The sequence below is a fragment of the Anomaloglossus baeobatrachus genome, chromosome 2, assembly GCF_048569485.1.
Source record: "Anomaloglossus baeobatrachus isolate aAnoBae1 chromosome 2, aAnoBae1.hap1, whole genome shotgun sequence".
In the NCBI taxonomy this organism is placed as follows: Eukaryota; Metazoa; Chordata; class Amphibia; order Anura; family Aromobatidae; genus Anomaloglossus; species Anomaloglossus baeobatrachus.
In genome coordinates, this window is record NC_134354.1 from 328,652,231 (window position 1) to 328,670,694 (window position 18,464).

Genomic DNA, 18,464 nt, shown 5'->3' on the forward strand with positions numbered 1-18,464 from the left:
GGCAAACCCTCGGGCACGCTGTCCTGCACAGCCGGAATGCACTGTCTGATATCAATGCCTAGAGCACCCATCATCACCCCGTCACTAAGAATTTGAACTGGATTTTTGTCCCTCAACTCTGGAACAAAACTGTGAGACAAAGCATCTGCAGCACTGGCGTTCCCAGCAGGGATGACGACTGACTTACTGCCGCGGCTGGACTGCTCCCTGCCTCGCCTCTCAGCGATCCTCTACTTGTGTCTCACCTTCTTCCTGCTCCAAGTTCCTCAGGAGTGTGCTTACGGTATGCATGCGCAAACGATCGCTCTCTTAAAGGGCCAGTGAACCTATTCCCGAAAATGCCTCTCAGCTGTAGGCTGAAAGGCACTAGGTACTTAAGGCATCCTCCCACGGGAGGTTCTTGAGCAACATGGTCAGTTAGTCAGTTAATGTCCATCTAGCTAGCTGTCACCCATGGCCACTAACCTGTACCCTGAGAAAAGGGGGGAGGAAGGGCACTACCCCGTGGGATCTCCCGGTATACAAAATTACATGTGAAAAAGAGGAAGGGGTATACCGAAATCGGGATCACCACAATATAAGTCAATAAATATTCAATTTTATTAACAAACAAACCCATGCACGAGACACATGTCTCCACACTAGAAAAAATGCTTAAAGACACACAGTGACACAAATTAAAAACATTTAAAAAGCCAAAGGCATAACATGTCCGCCAGGAACAAATTGCATAATCATGTGTATAATGATACAAATATGGACACTCCAATTATTAATATACACGGCCCGTGTCCGGTTTACATAAATAAATATAATCTAAGGCGTTAATAGACACATATAAGCGCATATACAGAAACACCTGGAATATCATAAGTATGACAACCTGCATAGGTGAAAAAGGCTTATGGATGATGGCATGAATCAAATTATGGGATAGAGACACTTATAATATATAAGCATAAGGCACCTATACTGCAGATACCGAATAATATGAGTCAAATGCTCTAACAACAGGGTACATACAGGTCCCTATCGATACATGATGATACTAAAAGCCCAACATCCTGAAAAGCAACTAATCGAATATAAGATGTTTATAAAGACAGTAATAATTCTATCTGCCCATTATATATACCTATGCTATGCTGATACAAATAACCAGGGTCCTGGATGCTGCACGCCACCAGATAGGTAAAGTGCAGTTAAATACTGCGACCGGACTACAAGCAGGCTGTAGGCAAGTGCAAAGCCGGACCTACATCCAACAACCCATAAAGTATACAGCAACCATGCTGTTGGGGTGGATTAAGGAGTGACCACAAAGGGGGTTCCTGGCATAGACACCCCACGCGTATCGCCACGCACCCAGTGGCTTCCTCAGGGGAAAGAAGGCACTTGCCTACAGCCTGCTTGTAGTCCGGTCGCAGTATTTAACTGCACTTTACCTATCTGGTGGCGTGCAGCATCCAGGACCCTGGTTATTTGTATCAGCATAGCATAGGTATATATAATGGGCAGATAGAATTATTACTGTCTTTATAAACATCTTATATTCGATTAGTTGCTTTTCAGGATGTTGGGCTTTTAGTATCATCATGTATCGATAGGGACCTGTATGTACCCTGTTGTTAGAGCATTTGACTCATATTATTCGGTATCTGCAGTATAGGTGCCTTATGCTTATATATTATAAGTGTCTCTATCCCATAATTTGATTCATGCCATTATCCATAAGCCTTTTTCACCTATGCAGGTTGTCATACTTATGATATTCCAGGTGTTTCTGTATATGCGCTTATATGTGTCTATTAACGCCTTAGATTATATTTATTTATGTAAACCGGACACGGGCCGTGTATATTAATAATTGGAGTGTCCATATTTGTATCATTATACACATGATTATGCAATTTGTTCCTGGCGGACATGTTATGCCTTTGGCTTTTTAAATGTTTTTAATTTGTGTCACTGTGTGTCTTTAAGCATTTTTTCTAGTGTGGAGACATGTGTCTCGTGCATGGGTTTGTTTGTTAATAAAATTGAATATTTATTGACTTATATTGTGGTGATCCCGATTTCGGTATACCCCTTCCTCTTTTTCACACTAACCTGTACCCTCTAACTGTACCTGCCATACCCGCCTGCACCAGTGGTCCAGATGCCTCAGTCATCCGAGCTGCACCTGTCAGCACTAGAGACTCTGCCTGTCTATACCTGAGCCTGTTCATGCCCTGGGGATCAGCTGCCACAGTCCAGGATACTGCCCTGGGATTACTAAGTAACAAAACAGCCTTGGCACTGAAAATTAAACACCTGAAGTGTGAAAACAGGTAATTTTATTATTCCAGAATAAGAGGATGACAGACAGTAGCGCAACATTTCGGCAGACAATTTGTCTTTCTCGAGGGTATTTGTATTTGACATATATATACAAGAACAAAATAAAAAGTTTAAACATTGAATATAGTTGTAGTCATCCGTCAAAAAGTAGTTAAGTAAACATAGGGTCCCCCTAGTGGAGAAAAATAAATGCAATAATCCTATGAAAACGTAAGTATTATACAGGTTACATTCAAAGGATTTACAAAGATTAAGTATATATCATGGTTAAATATACGCCACAATACAATAATATCATGCATTGAGGGAGAGGCATGTATATCATGCATATATTATATTGGACACATGGGTGATATGATAGAACAGTACAGGGTACTCTTTGTACACTCTGAAAAACAAAAATAAATGCCGGAAAAGAGAAATATAAGGACCAGGGGAATAGAGACACTAACGCAAAAAGGTAAAATTAGTAAAATGATAAATAAAATATAAAGATATGTAAAATAATTTGACTAAGAAGAGGATGGGGAAAAAGAAGGAAATAGGATGGAAGGAAAGAGGAATAAAAGAGGGAAAAAAAATAAAATAAATGGATGAAGTAAACCAAACCAAGAACAAGAAGGCAAGTATGTGGTTACCAGATTGACCAGTGTGACAAAAAAGAGAAAACCTCAATGAAACAAAGGTATGAGTCAACATAAAGTATCACGGGAGTGGCGCCTGGTGGCTACCAGGTAGGAGCTTGGTCAAGACCCTTCCACATCAAGGTAAGCTCGAGTCCCCCCTGTGGTCCAGTGGGTGCACTCCCAATCGCTACCTCATCACTGACGTGCATTACAGTGTCAGCTTTAATATTCTTAGATCTGGGCAGAGACGTCACCGAGAAATCAAACTGGGCAAAGACAAGAGCCCACGGGGTCTGTCTGGTGTTAGAAACTTAGCACCATCAATATATAGTAGATGTTTGTGATTGTTAAAAATTGTTGCCTTATTCCTAGCGCCCTCCAACCAGTGTCTCCATTCATCAAGTCTCTTTTAAAAGGGTGGTTCACCCATATTTTTTATTGTCTAGTTCGATATTATATTGAGAAACAATGTTTCTCTCAAATACCTTGTGTTGGCAATAGTGCCTGTGAGAGGCGCTATTGCAGACCGCAGTTCCCGCTCCAGTGACATCACCGTCAAGTGCCGCACACGTCACATCCGTGCAGCCGGCTGCATTCTTCCAGGCTCACTGAGCTGTGGGCGGTGTTTCACCGCTGTCACAGCCCATCTGCTCCCTGCTCCCCCCTCCCTCCTTCCTCACAGCAGAACGCTGCAAGCAAGAGACGCGACGCTGCAAGCAAGAGACGCGACGCGCTGTGCTGTGAGGGAGGGGGGAGCAGGGAGCAGATGGGCTGTGACAGCGGTGAAACACCGCCCACAGCTCAATGCCGGATGCCGGATGTGCGTCACAGAATCCGTGATCCTGACGACATATCGCCCGATACGTGTAACGCCGACCTAAGGTGGGCTTTGCACGTTGCGACATCGCTACTGCGATATCGTTGGGGTCAAATCAAAAGTGACGCACATCAGGCGCCAGTAACAACGTCGCAACGTGTAAAGCCTAGATGCACCGATAAACGATCGCAAAAGCGTCAAAATCGGTTCTCTGTGTAGTGTCGGTCATTTCCATAATTTCGCTGCAGCGACAGGTACGATGTTGTTCCTCGTTCCTGCGGCAGCACACATCGCTGTGTATGAAGCCGCAGGAGCAAGGAACATCTCCTTCCCTGCGTGCCGCCTGCAATGAGGAAGGAAGGAGGTGGGCGGGATGTTTACGTCCCGCTCATCTCCGCCCCTCCGCTTTTATTGGCCGCCTGTGGAGGGCACACATCCAGCTGAAATGCATCGCTGCTCAGAGAGTACGCTGCAGGATGTGGGAGTTGGGGAGGGTGAGTAAAATGTTTTTCTTTTTTGTTTTTTTTTTCTTTGTGCAATAGACAAATATATGAGGAGAGGCCAAAGAAGGACACATATATACAAGAAGGAGGAGATATTTACCAGGAAGGGGACAAAAAACAGGATGGAGACATATATAGCAGAATGTTCCCAGGAATGGGATATATATACACCAGCAGGGGCCCAGGAAGGGGAAATATATACAAGAAGGAGGACATATATACCAGAAAGGGGACAAAAACCAGGAAGGGGACATATATACCAGAATGTGCCCAGGAGGGGAATATATATACATCAGGAGGCACATAGGATGGAGATATATATGCTGGGAAAGGGACAAAAAAACCAGGATGGGAACATACATAGCAGGAGGAGGACATATATACCAGGAAGGGGACAGAAACCAGGATGGGGACATATATACCAGAATGTGCCCAGGAGTGGGATATACAGTTAGGTCCAGAAATATTTGGACAGTGACACAAGTTTTGTTATTTTAGCTGTTTACAAAAACATGTTCAGAAATACAATTATATATATAATATGGGCTGAAAGTGCACACTCCCAGCTGCAATATGAGAGTTTTCACATCCAAATCGGAGAAAGGGTTTAGGAATCATAGCTCTGTAATGCATAGCCTCCTCTTTTTCAAGGGACCAAAAGTAATTGGACAAGGGACTCTAAGGGCTGCAATTAACTCTGAAGGCGTCTCCCTCGTTAACCTGTAATCAATGAAGTAGTTAAAAGGTCTGGGGTTGATTACAGGTGTGTGGTTTTGCATTTGGAAGCTGTTGCTGTGACCAGACAACATGCGGTCTAAGGAACTCTCAATTGAGGTGAAGCAGAACATCCTGAGGCTGAAAAAAAAGAAAAAATTCATCAGAGAGATAGCAGACATGCTTGGAGTAGCAAAATCAACAGTCGGGTACATTCTGAGAAAAAAGGAATTGACTGGTGAGCTTGGGAACTCAAAAAGGCCTGGGCGTCCACGGATGACAACAGTGGTGGATGATCGCCGCATACTTTCTTTGGTGAAGAAGAACCCGTTCACAACATCAACTGAAGTCCAGAACACTCTCAGTGAAGTAGGTGTATCTGTCTCTAAGTCAACAGTAAAGAGAAGACTCCATGAAAGTAAATACAAAGGGTTCACATCTAGATGCAAACCATTCATCAATTCCAAAAATAGACAGGCCAGAGTTAAATTTGCTGAAAAACACCTCATGAAGCCAGCTCAGTTCTGGAAAAGTATTCTATGGACAGATGAGACAAAGATCAACCTGTACCAGAATGATGGGAAGAAAAAAGTTTGGAGAAGAAAGGGAACGGCACATGATCCAAGGCACACCACATCCTCTGTAAAACATGGTGGAGGCAACGTGATGGCATGGGCATGCATGGTTTTCAATGGCACTGGGTCACTTGTGTTTATTGATGACATAACAGCAGACAAGAGTAGCCGGATGAATTCTGAAGTGTACCCCATATACTTTCAGCCCAGATTCAGCCAAATGCCGCAAAGTTGATCGGACGGCGCTTCATAGTACAGATGGACAATAACCCCAAGCATACAGCCAAAGCTACCCAGGAGTTCATGAGTGCAAAAAAGTGGAACATTCTGCAATGGCCAAGTCAATCACCAGATCTTAACCCAATTGAGCATGCATTTCACTTGCTCAAATCCAGACTTAAGACGGAAAGACCCACAAACAAACAAGACCTGAAGGCTGCGGCTGTAAAGGCCTGGCAAAGCATTAAGAAGGAGGAAACCCAGCGTTTGGTGATGTCCATGGGTTCCAGACTTAAGGCAGTGATTGCCTCCAAAGGATTCGCAACAAAATATTGAAAATAAAAATATTTTGTTTGGGTTTGGTTTATTTGTCCAATTACTTTTGACCTCCTAAAATGTGGAGTGTTTGTAAAGAAATGTGTACAATTCCTACAATTTCTATCAGATATTTTTGTTCAAACCTTCAAATTAAACGCTACAATCTGCACTTGAATTCTGTTGTCGAGGTTTCATTTCAAATCCAATGTGGTGGCATGCAGAGCCCAACTCGCGAAAATTGTGTCACTGTCCAAATATTTCTGGACCTAACTGTACATACCAGGAGGGGCCCAGGATGGGACATATATACCAGGATAGGGACAAATAAACTGGGATGGTGACATGCATACCCGGAGGGTCCTTGGATGGGGACATATATACCTGGAGGAGGACATTTATGCTAGGAAGGGGACAATAAACCAGGATGGGGACATGCATACCAGGAAGGGCTCAGGATGCAGACATATATACCAGGATTTGGACATAGGTATATACCAGGAGGATATTATACAGAGAGGCAATGAGTGTGGGGGGATAGTATACAGAAGAGTAGTGTGTGTGGGGTGATATACAGAGGAGCATTGTGTGTGTGTGTGTGTGTGTGTGAGGATATACATATATAAAGAGGAGCAGCTTGTGTGGGGGATAGTGTACAAAGGGGCAGCGTACATGAGGGATATTACACAGAGGGTCATTGTGTATGCGGATATTATACAGAGCTGCAGTGTGTGTGGGATATACAGAGGGGCAGTGTGTGTGGGATATTATACACATGGGCAGTGTGTGTTGGGATTTACAGAGGAGTATACATGTGGGGATATTATACAGAGGAGCAGTGTGTGTGGGGAGAATGTTATACAAAGGACTAGTGTGGGAGGGCATATTATACAGAGGAGCAGTGTGTGGGAAGCATATTATACAGAGGAGCAGTATGTGTGTTGGGGATTATTATACAGAGGAGCAGTGTGTGGAGGGGGATATATTGAGGAGCAGTGTGTGTGGGGAGATATACAGAGGAGCAGTGTGTGTAGGAGGATATTATACAGAGGAGCAGTGTGTGGGAGGATATTATACAGAGGAGCAGTGTGTGGGGGAATATTATACAGAGGAGCAGTGTGTGTGGGGGATATTATACAGAGGAGCAGTGTGTATGGAGGGATATTATACAGAGGAGCAGTGTGTGTGGGGGGATAGTATACAGAGGAGCAGTGTGTGGGGGGATATACAGAGGAGCAGTGTGTGGGGGGGATATTATACAGAGGAGCAGTGTGTGTGGGAGGATATTATACAGAGGAGCAGTGTGTGTGGGAGGATGTTATACAGAGGAGAAGTGTGTGTGGGAGGATATTATACAGAGGAGCAGTGTGTGGGGGGATATAGAGAGGAGCAATGTGTGTGGGGGATATTATACTGATAAACAGTGTGTGGGGGGGATATTAAACAGTGGAGCAGTGTCTGGGGGATATTATACAGAAGACCAATGTGTGGGGGATATTATGTAGAGGGGCACTGTGTGGGGGGGATATTATACAGAGAAGCAGTGTGTGGGGGATATTATACTGAGGAGCAGTGTGTGGGGGGATACTATATGAGGAGCAGTGTGTTGGGGGATAGTATACTAAGGTGCAGTGTGTAGGGGGATATTATACAGAGGAACAGTGTGTGGGGGGATATTACACCGAGGAGCAGTGGGTGTGGGGGGATATTATACAGAGTAGCAGTATGTGTGAATATTATACACAGGGCATTCTGTGGGTATATTCTACTGAGGGGCAGTGTGTGTGTGTGTAAGGGGGATATATATGGGGCAGTGTGTGTGGGAGAGATATTATACAGAGGAGCAGTGTGTTTGGGCAGATATTATAAATGGGGCAGTGTGTGTGTGTGTGTGTGTGTCTGATATCATAAAGAGGGGCAGTGTGTGGGGATATTATACACACGGGTATCGTGTGGGTGTACACTGAGGGGCAGTGTGTGGGGGAATATTATACATAGGGGCAGTGTGGGAGAGAGATTATGGAAAGGGGCAGTGTAGAGAGTATATTATGGAGAGGGGAGGTGTATTATTAATTTATTGCCTAAGTGAAATGCTTTATTTTCTGGAACAACTTCAAAGGTGCTAACTCTCTTGGCCATGACTGTGTGTATGTGTTTATATATATATATATATATGTTTTTCCAAGAATGGTGGTGAGAGTGTGGAGGGTTTGAGGGGTGGAGTCAGAGCTGGGGTGGAGCCTGGGCGGAGACTCAAAGGGGCCCTGAAATTCCTAGTGGCGGCCCTGATGACAGCATTGGGCTCTGTTCAGATTGCAGATTCTGATACTCCGCCCGATAGTTTCTCTGGTGTCTGGGATCAACACAGGCAGACTTGGACGTCGACCTGCTGTGCGCTTATTTATAGACAGGCTAGCAAGAGTTAATCTCTCCTAATCTACTTGCTCCGTTAAACACATGTTGTGGGGAGACCTATCCCATCTGCTCACCTAGATTTATTTATACTTTTACCCATGCCAGCTATAATTTATTCCTTGTTGGTCTATGAGGTGTTGAGTCCCAGACTCTCTGATGAAAGCTGTGCTTAAATTGTGCTTATTGCTTGAAGCAGTTGTGGAGTTTACCCCTGTTGCTTTGTACTTTCACCCTGCTCGTTTTTGCTCCTGATTCTCTTATTGTTTTTACGTTTGTGAGGGTGCTGTGTGACAGTTTTCGTTTTCCCTTGTCTGTCTTTTTCTGTGGGCTTTTACACACTCCTGTCATGTCCCTCCCTGAGAAAAGAGGGTGAGGGGAAATCAGATCAGGACTGGTCAGAAGCAGGGCCATGAAGGAGACTCAGGCATTCCCACCATTAGGAGTGTCCCTGAGATTAGGGATAGCATAGGGTTCTCTAGCTTGAGGGACAGTTTAGGAACCCTGGTTTCCCACTATCCCAAAGTCACCATGACAAACGCTCTGGATAAACAACTAGAAAAACAATAGTCACCCCAAGACTAACCCTCCTGAGTCTCCTAATTATAAGCAGGATTGTGCTTAACTAACCAAGGCAAACACAGCACCAATTTTGCAGGTAAAGAAGGAAACTCCATAAATGAAATTAATTCAAAGTTTAATATCCATATCTTCATAAATACATCCTCGACCTTTGAGGTCATGTGGCTTTGGGAAAGAGGAGACTTATCAATTGCTGAAACTTGAATGTGATGAACGAGGGAAGAGACATTATAACCACAGTTAATAGCAAAGTCATGATCACTAAAGTTCAAAGCAGAACCTGAATCCACAAATGCAGGAGTAAAAATAAACCTTGTTTCAGACTCCAAGCACACGTGTAAAAAGATATTTGAACCAGAAATAAGATCAAACTCTTGAAATCAGCATCAAGATACTTCAGTTTGGGGTTTTTTTTGGAATTCATTAATGTACCTACATCATTGAACCATGACATGACCTGAACAACCACAATATAAATAAAAATTAGTTAATGCTCCGTGATCCCTACTTTCTCTGGGATCCCACCAAAATACCCTTAACCCCTTCATGACCAATGATGTACTGGTACATCATTGGTCGTGTCCCTGCGGTTACTGTGGGCTTCGGTGGTGAGCCTGCGGTAATCCCAGCATATCTCTGCTGATCTGATCAGCAGAGATGTGTGGCTAACTGGCGCATGTGGATGAGAGATCCACTCGCGCCTGTTAACCCATTAGATCGTACTGTCAGATACTGACAGCACGATTTAAATGCTCAAGGCACGGATCGCGCCATTCCCTGCCGCCATCGGCGGCCCCGTGACGTGTCCACGGGGCACCTTGGTGTTGCCATGGTAGTGCGGGGTCAGCTGATGACCTTTGACACTACCATAACTCACTTCCTATGAGATCCGACACAGCGCCAGCACTCACAGGAATGCAGTATTCTGCTGATCAGAGCGATGCTGTTCTGATCAGCAGAAATGCACAAGCAATCGGACTATTCTGGCATAAAGTCGCCGAGCGGGACTAGTAAAATAAATAAAAAATGTTAAAGTTTTAAAAAATATGAAAAAATAAAAAAACCTAAAAGTTCAAATCCCCCCCTGTTTTGTACATTAAAAATAAAACAGTTAAAATAATAAAAAAAATAGACACTTATGTGGTATTGCCGCATTCAGATATGTAAAATCAATTAATCTGATCAGTATACAGCGCAACAAGAAAAAAATTACAAACGCCAAAATTACGTTTTTTTGTCGCCGCAATTTTTTTTAAAAGTGCAACAGGCGATCAAAAATTGTATAATTAAAACATCAGCTCAAGACACAAAAAATAAACCATTACGGAGCCCCAGATCCTGAAAAATGAGAACGCAATGGGTCTCGGAAAATGGTGACAAAAACGCAAATTTTTTTTGGGACAAACTTCTGAATTTTTTTAACCCCTTAGATAAAAGTTAAAAGTATACATTACTGGTATCTAGGAACTTGTACCGAAATGAGGCATCATACTGACATCAGTTTTACCATACAGTGTACACTATAAAATAAAAGACCCCAAAAACTATTGTGCAATTGCACTTTTTTTTTTGCAATTTCACTGCACTTGGAATTTTTTTCCGATTTTCAGTACACTATATGGTAAAACTAATGATTTCTTTCAAAAGTACAACTTGTCCGGCAAAAAATAAGCTCATTACCTCATTACCTCATATGGTAATATTTATCAAAAAATAAAAAGGTTATGACTCTCGGAAGAAGTGGAGGAAAAAACGAAAATGAAAAGCAGAAAATTGCCTGGGGGAAAAGGGGTTAAATATATCTCTATCCCTCACACATCTGTCCAGACAAATAGCAAGACACATAGCATCCTCCAAAAACTGCAGACTGTAAGGCTATGTGCGCATGTGTGCGTAATTCATGAAGTTACGCTGCGCTCTGTAGCGCAGCGTAACTGCATGCGTCCTGCGTCCCCTGCACAATCTATGGAGATTGTGCAGGGGCCGTGCGCACGTGGCGTCTTAGAGCGCAGCGCTTCGGCTGCTGCCCGAAGCGCGCGTTCTAAGAAGTGACATGTCACTTCTTCCGTGCGCTTTGCCGGCAGCCCCTGCTCTGTCTATGGCAGGAGCTGCAGGCAGAGCGCACGTTCTCTGCCGGCACCATGCGCTTCAGAACGGAGCTTTTCAGCTGCGCTCTGAAGCGCACCTTTTAGGTGCGGTGCAGAGCGCACACGTGCGCACATAGCCTTATTGTAAGTCATCCTGTCCTTGATCTGATCAGACAGTTCCTGGCAGAATTGACTCTGAAGAATAGGATCATTCTAAGCGGTCTCAACAGTCTATCGTCTAAACTACGCGATTTCCCTGAACAACCCATAAATCTTGGACTCCGCAACGGTGATCTTATTAGGATCGTCATAGATGAGACCAAGAGCCGAGAAAAATGCCTCTACAGAGGCCAACTTTGGATAATCTTCAGGCAAGGACAAAGTCCAAGCCTGTGAATCACCATTAAGCAAAGACAAAATAATGCCTACTTGCTGACTCTCAGACCCAGAGGATGAGGGATGTAAACTTAATTAAAGCAGAAAAAAACAGAACTTACTTCGGTCACCTTCAAAACAATCCAGCATGTTTACCTTAGGTTCCAATGGAATACACTGATGACTTTGAACAGTAGTAATGGCCAAACGTGCATGCAGTAGCTGGTCCTTAATTTCAGCAACCTGCAGTGATAAGACCTGTAGTTGTATGACCAAGGAACAAACTAGATGCATAAGGAAACCCCAAGAATGCACCACACCCTAACACTCTCATGGGGATGGACAAAGCAAAGAGAGATGTAAAAACAAAAATCCACAGGTCCCAAACCAGGCTAGAGAAAAAAAAAAGAGTTTTCAGCTCACCAGTTTGTTGTAAATTCAGCTGGATGAAAGCTCCTGGACGGTGCTCAGAAGAACAAGGGATGCTGTAGACAATCAAGGTGAGGAGGTGCTCCGGCACAAAACGTCCATGCAGACAAAAATTGTTAGAGATTAAAAAAAAAAAACATCTTTAATTCCTAATAGTTAAAAAACATGGTGAGGATAAAATTTCCTATCATTGACGCGTTTCAGACGCTGGGTCTTTAGCCATAATCAACTAATTATGATTATGACTAAAGACCCAGCGTCTGAAACGCGTCAATCATAGGACATTTTATCCTCACCATGTTTTTTAACTATTAGGAATTAAAGATGTTTTTTTAATCTCTAACAATTTTTGTCTGCATGGACATTTTGTGCCGGAGCACCTCCTCACCTTGATTATCCCAAACCAGGCTAGTATGTGCCGTAGACCTGACCGTCATTTGTCCCTGCCTGTTGGCACCCTAAGATTACGTAATGTCACTTGTAGATGGCTGACCCTGAGTGTCCTTAACTGCATCCAAAGCTATAAACCAAGTGTAACAGAAAGATAAGAATAAATGTAAATGAAATGCACAAAAGCAGAGGGTGAGATGCAGGGCTAGGAATGTGCAAACACAGTCATACAGGAATGATGGCTTACAAGAAACCAAAAAGAATAACAGAATACATGTAAACCCTCCCAAACCTAAATGAAACAGAAGAAGAGATAATTGGGAAGGGATTCACACAAACACACTTCAGGGAATAGCAAAGCAATGTCTCAGTAAGAAAACCTTAACTGAGGCACTGGGACTCCAGACAACCATCCATCCAGAAATATAGCCAACACTGAGGTATATGATTAGTAAGTATAAATAGCCCCTCTCAAAATGAAATTGAACAAACCAAACTACTGTAAAAAGTGCACATACCTGAAAAAAAGTGAAATAGGAAGACAAAGCATAAGAAATAAAGACCAGGCAAGAGATTCTTCCGCAGTTAGACCAACACAAAACAGGCTGTGGTGCAACAAAGAGGGAAACTCACTAACAACCAGAGATCACCGATTCGAACCCTAAAGTTAGGCTATAATATGTGACAGGAGCTAAACATTTGCTATTTCAAAAGAACGCATGCCTGAGTTTTAAGCAAGAGAGACCCTTTAAGTGCAAGGTTGTATATTCTGAAGAAAAATTGCAGCAGGAGGACCTGCTAAATCAGGGGTGCACAACATTTTTTGGTCCAAGGGCCATATTGCCATACTAAACCAATCTCAAAGGACGCAAAATTTGAAAGGGGTACTTACATGAATACATCACCAGAACCATCATCAGTTCATTAATATATCACCAGTAGCAAGTTTTGAGTATTTGAGGAGGATTTGGGGAGTTTCTTGCTGCATAAAAAAATCACTTTGAATATACGCTAACTTGAACTGAATTTCTGGAGCAGAAACTCACCAAAATCCTTCTTATAATCTGAAATCTTTAAATTCTAATTTTAAGTTTTAAGATAGCTATGAAGCATATTATTAATTGCTACATGTGTACCACAATCAGTTCATGAATGCAATGCCAGAACCACAAAACCACAAAACAGTACATAAATATATCCCATTCTGCATATCACTGTGTGTCCATAATATCTCCCCCCTCACACAGCCCCTTTCCATAATATCTCCCTCACACGCTGCCTCTCTCCATAATATCTCCTTACACAGCCACTCTCTATGTTGCCTCACAATGCCTTTCTCAATACTTTCATCTCACACACTGTCTCTTTCCATAATGCCCCCACCCACACTGACCCTCTCCAAAATATTCCCTCATATTGACCTTCTACAAAGTATCCCCCTCCACTGCCCCTTTCTATAATATTCCCCAACACTGCCTCTACTTAAAGTCCCCCTTTTCCATACTATGCCCCCTTTCACAATCCCCCTAATTGCCACATAAAATTTCTTATTTCTCCATTGTTCATAATGTCCCACAAAACTTCATAATGTCCTTCAAAAGTCCATTATGTCCCCCCCTGCGCCATTATATTCACCATTGTTCCATAATGTTCCCCACGGCTCCACAATATTCCCCACAGCTCCATAATATCCCCCACAGCTTGAAAATATCCTCTACTTTTGCATAATGTCCTCAACTGCTGCATAATGTCCCTCATAGCTCCATAACATCCCCCACATCTCCACAATATCCCCTATAGCGCCATAATATTCCCCATTGATCCATTATGTCCTCCTGAAAATGAATACCAATTCTGAACCACATTTTATCTTTGGCTCCTCCTGCAGCGCGTAGCAGTCCCAAATGCATCCTTTGCGGCCCAGCACTAGCAGCAGAGTGATGAGGTTAGTAGTGTGCTGACCTCATCACGCTGCTGCATGCCAGGGTGTGGGCTGATGAGTACGCCACTGCTCTACGCTCTGTTGCCTCAGACCCGATGTAATAGTTCAAATGTATTTCCACATCAAACCCCTTGGTGGGCCAAATGCGGTCTGCAGGCTATATATTGTGCAAGCCTGCGCTAAATGAAACACCTATTACTTCATTACTAGGCTATAAAGATACATTGAAAGCTATTCTCACCTACCCCTACCTACTGTATCCTCACCTATCCGCTATAGAATGTGAGCCCTCGCAAGCAGGGTGCTCTCTCCTTCTGTACCAGTCGGTGACTTGTATTGTGCATGAATATTGTACTTGTTGTTATTATATACTGTAAACCCCTTTTCACATGTAATGTGTCATGAAACAAATGGCGTTATAATAATAAATAATAATATTCTGTGTCCTTGGCTGCTGTGTGGATCAATGCCAATCATATATTATGATTTTTATTACACTGGTTTTATTTTTAGAGTTTGGACAATTTTACTTCTGCAATCCTTAATTGTTTCTCTAGTCTAAATATTGAATAAAGGAAGCAACTGTACACAAAACACGTCTGGTGTGTTCGTGACCACCAGGAAGAATGGTGCACTCACCAAAGATGCAATAGCACAGGCACTAAAAATGTTTGCTCTAGACTGTACATATTAAACTGACCCCCTGAGTTTGTTTGTGTTTTGTGACCACTGTTACGGAACTCCTTCCACATATCAGCATGTCACTCAAGCAGGAAAAGGGATCCCTATATCCGTCAATACTACGCACACATAGGTGTTGCCTCCGTCTGTCTTAACTAGGTACACAGGTGAGTCTATTAGACTGTTCTTTTCCGTATGTCACTTTTCATCTCACCTGACAAAGGTTTGTGACACTAGCAAGAGTAAAAAGCTAGAAAGAGGAAAATAAGATCATAAGCACATATGGAAATCTTCTCTTGTAAACATCTCATAGTCTCCAGCTGTACTTAAGTGCCTGATACTAAACTCTCATTTCATCATCATTTTCATAACTGCTCCTATTTTTCTTAGTAAATTCCTTTATTTGGGCTTACCTGTGTGTGACAGCACAGATCCTGTCCAGGTGTACAAGCAATGTGGAACGTAGGTATGTGTGCATACAGTATGCATAGCACTGAGTCACTGCAGAACACTCCACCCACCACACAGGCACACCTCTTGCCAGAGTATACATAGAACAAATATAAAATGCTATTAACTTACTGAGCGCTGACCGAGTTCCCGAAGCTCTAGGTGTCCAATGACAGTCAACTATCTTTTTCCTGGAAGTTATACAACTTGAAGGAGTTTCTGATTTATGAAGTTAATCATGTTATTGAATATATTGTTTTTGTGTTTCCAAAAGTGATATTGTGTTAGGATTCATATCACATATTTGATCCTGCTGACAGAGAATCTCGCATTGCACTCCAACCAATGTTAGTCAATGAGGCAGAGCAAATAAGCAATTTTTTTCTCGCCTGTATTCTGGATGAGAAAAACTTGCAGCATGCTAGCAGTGGATGCAAAAATCGGACGAGATTCACCAATGCAAGTCTATAGCAAGCGATCGTACCTGCCCCCGTCGGTTGTGCGACACGGGCAAATCGCTGCCCATCGCGCACAACCTCGCTTACACCCGTCACACGCACTTACCTGTCCTGCGACGTCGCTCTGGCCGGCGATCTGCCTCCTTTCTAAGGGGGCGGGCCATGCGGCATCACAGGGACGTCACACAGCAGCTGTCCAATAGAAGCGGAGGGGCGGAGATGAGCGGGACGTAACATCCCGCCCACTTCCTTCCTTCCGCATTGCCGGTGGAGGCAGGTAAGGAGATGTTCGTCGCTCCTGCGGTGTCACACATAGCAATGTGTGCTGCCGCAGGAACGAGGAACAACATCGCTAATGAAAGGAAAACGATTTTTTTGTTTTAGGATGACCTCTCCGCGGCAAACGATTTTTGCCACTTTTGCGATCATTTTAGGTCGCACATAAGTGTCAGACACTGCGATATCGTTAATGACGCCGGATGTGCGTCACAAACAACGTGAACCCGAAGATAAATCGTTAACGATAACGTAGCTTATGGGCAAGAGAAAAAATCGGACACCCCACGAACCATCCTTACCATTCTGTAGCATAGAACATTGGAAATGGTCCTGTAAATGACTGTAGAAAAATAGCTGATGACAAAATAAATGCATTGCATACGGATGTTATCTGACAACAAAAAAATTGCACACTCACATGACATACAGATTACCAAACGGATTTCACTCGTCCTTCTCTCATGGATGAAAAAAAATGTGATTTTTCATACACTCATGTGACCCCGGCCTCAAGGTTTGAACTGTGATTGTCAGCACAGCTGACCTCTGCTCTAAAACTATGACCGCACTTTGCGTCGTGCTACTTGCAGTTCAGAACGCACGTTTTGGCCTTAATTGATCTAGCCAAAGTTGCCTTTTTTATAACTTTAGCGCTAAAAACGCATGCATATTTACCGCGTTTTAGATGCGTTTTCAGCGCTTTTTACAAGCTTTTACATGCTTTTTCCCTTGCGTTTTGACAGATGCGTTTTTGTGAAGCACATGCGAAACACGTGTCGGGACCGGGTCCACATGTGAGGCTGACAGACTCCCTTTCTGGGTGCTATACATACCACAGGTAGGTCCTTCAGGTGCCAATTTACCCACCACTGTATGACTTTTTTTTTTTTCCTCTGAGATTATTCTGGTGGTGTTACATACTGGTGTACTCAGGTCCTGATTTGGACCTTATCCTGTTGGTTACTGTTTAATGTATGGACATTCCATCACTCCACTAGCCCAGGGGGTATCCTATTGATATCTTTTGGTTACTTAAATGTCCCCCCCCGGGATATAGTAATACTACTTTCTTACCAGTTTTAGTTAAGGGGTAGTCTGTCTCCCTCCCTGGGACCTTTTTCTCTCTCTGTCTCCTCTAATTGGATTTTAACTATGTATGTCTAACTACTAACTGTCATCACATGTGATTTTTGATATTTGCACTTTTTGTAATAATAAAAACTGTATGCTTTTTCACAACTGTGGTACAGTAGTTTTACTTAAAAAAACATGATAAATACCCCTTCTTGTTCACAAGTTTTTGTATGTATTCTATGGGGTCCATGTGTATTACAACAAATATGAGGTCCGCTCTACTTGGTCTCTGTTTTTCTAATAAAGTTTAAATAGTCAAACAGAAAGAAAAAAGAGAAAAAAAGCTTAAAATTTATAATTTTAGAATTATTAAAGAAAATAGTTATACGTCATGAAATTATAGCGGTAATATAACATTTATTGCTAAAATAGCAATAAAATCATAATTTTCTTAAATTTAATTGTCGGACTATGTGTGTGTGTACAGGGACATATTATTCCATTATTTTAATGTCTGAAAAGTAATAAGCCAGCCAAGCAAAAGAATAGAAAAAGGTGGTGACGATTAAAACGTAGCTTTTAATAGCCTGTACTAAAATTTAGAACCACACAACAAGAATTGGTTGTAAATCCAACCATAAAATGATTAGGGCCCAAGTCAGGCTCCTACTATTAAAGAGATAGGACAAACGGACACGGTACACAGTGCTGGATGCCATGACCTGACACACCATGCAGGAAGCCCATATGATACTGAAGGTAGGGACATGCTCTCTGTGTTTATGCTGGATGCCATGACCTGACAGACCATGCAGGAAGCCCATATGATACTGAAGGTAGGGACATGCTCTCTGTGTTTAAGCTGGGATCTTTTTCTACTCCTCCTTTTTGGTTTGATTCTGACAACGTTCTCTGTCCATTTCTTGCAGCCTTTGTTTCTTGACCACAGTCCCCTGATGATTAAGTAAATTAAGAAACGCGTCGGGAGGTCTCAGAACATCGTTAAGGTCAGATTGTTGCCACTTTGAGGAGTATTGTGAGGCTGAGTCCGCCCCCCCCCTCTATAGGACAACAGTTTTATTTCTGTATCATTATAGTGGGACTGGATTAAAGGTAACTATGTTTAATACTGCAGACTAAAGCCCAGTACTATTCTGTGAATCAAAGTGCAGTACATATTGGTGTGCAATTGTGTG

The 18,464-nt window shown here is 42.8% G+C and overlaps 1 protein-coding gene across 2 annotated transcripts in view; it reads right to left on the reverse strand.

Annotated features, from left to right (window-relative positions):
* SYTL1 (synaptotagmin like 1) overlaps positions 1 to 15,495 on the reverse strand; it is a 492,061-nt gene extending 476,566 nt beyond the window's left edge. Inside the window, exon 1 of one of the 2 annotated variants that reach the window (XM_075335915.1) lies at positions 15,421 to 15,495. The gene's annotated coding sequence lies outside the window, so the exon portion shown is untranslated. Of the gene's footprint in view, positions 1 to 11,687; positions 11,752 to 15,420 lie in introns of those variants that run through there. The other variant, XM_075335916.1, reaches the window with a different exon arrangement.
* Between the last annotated feature and the right edge of the window lie 2,969 nt (positions 15,496 to 18,464).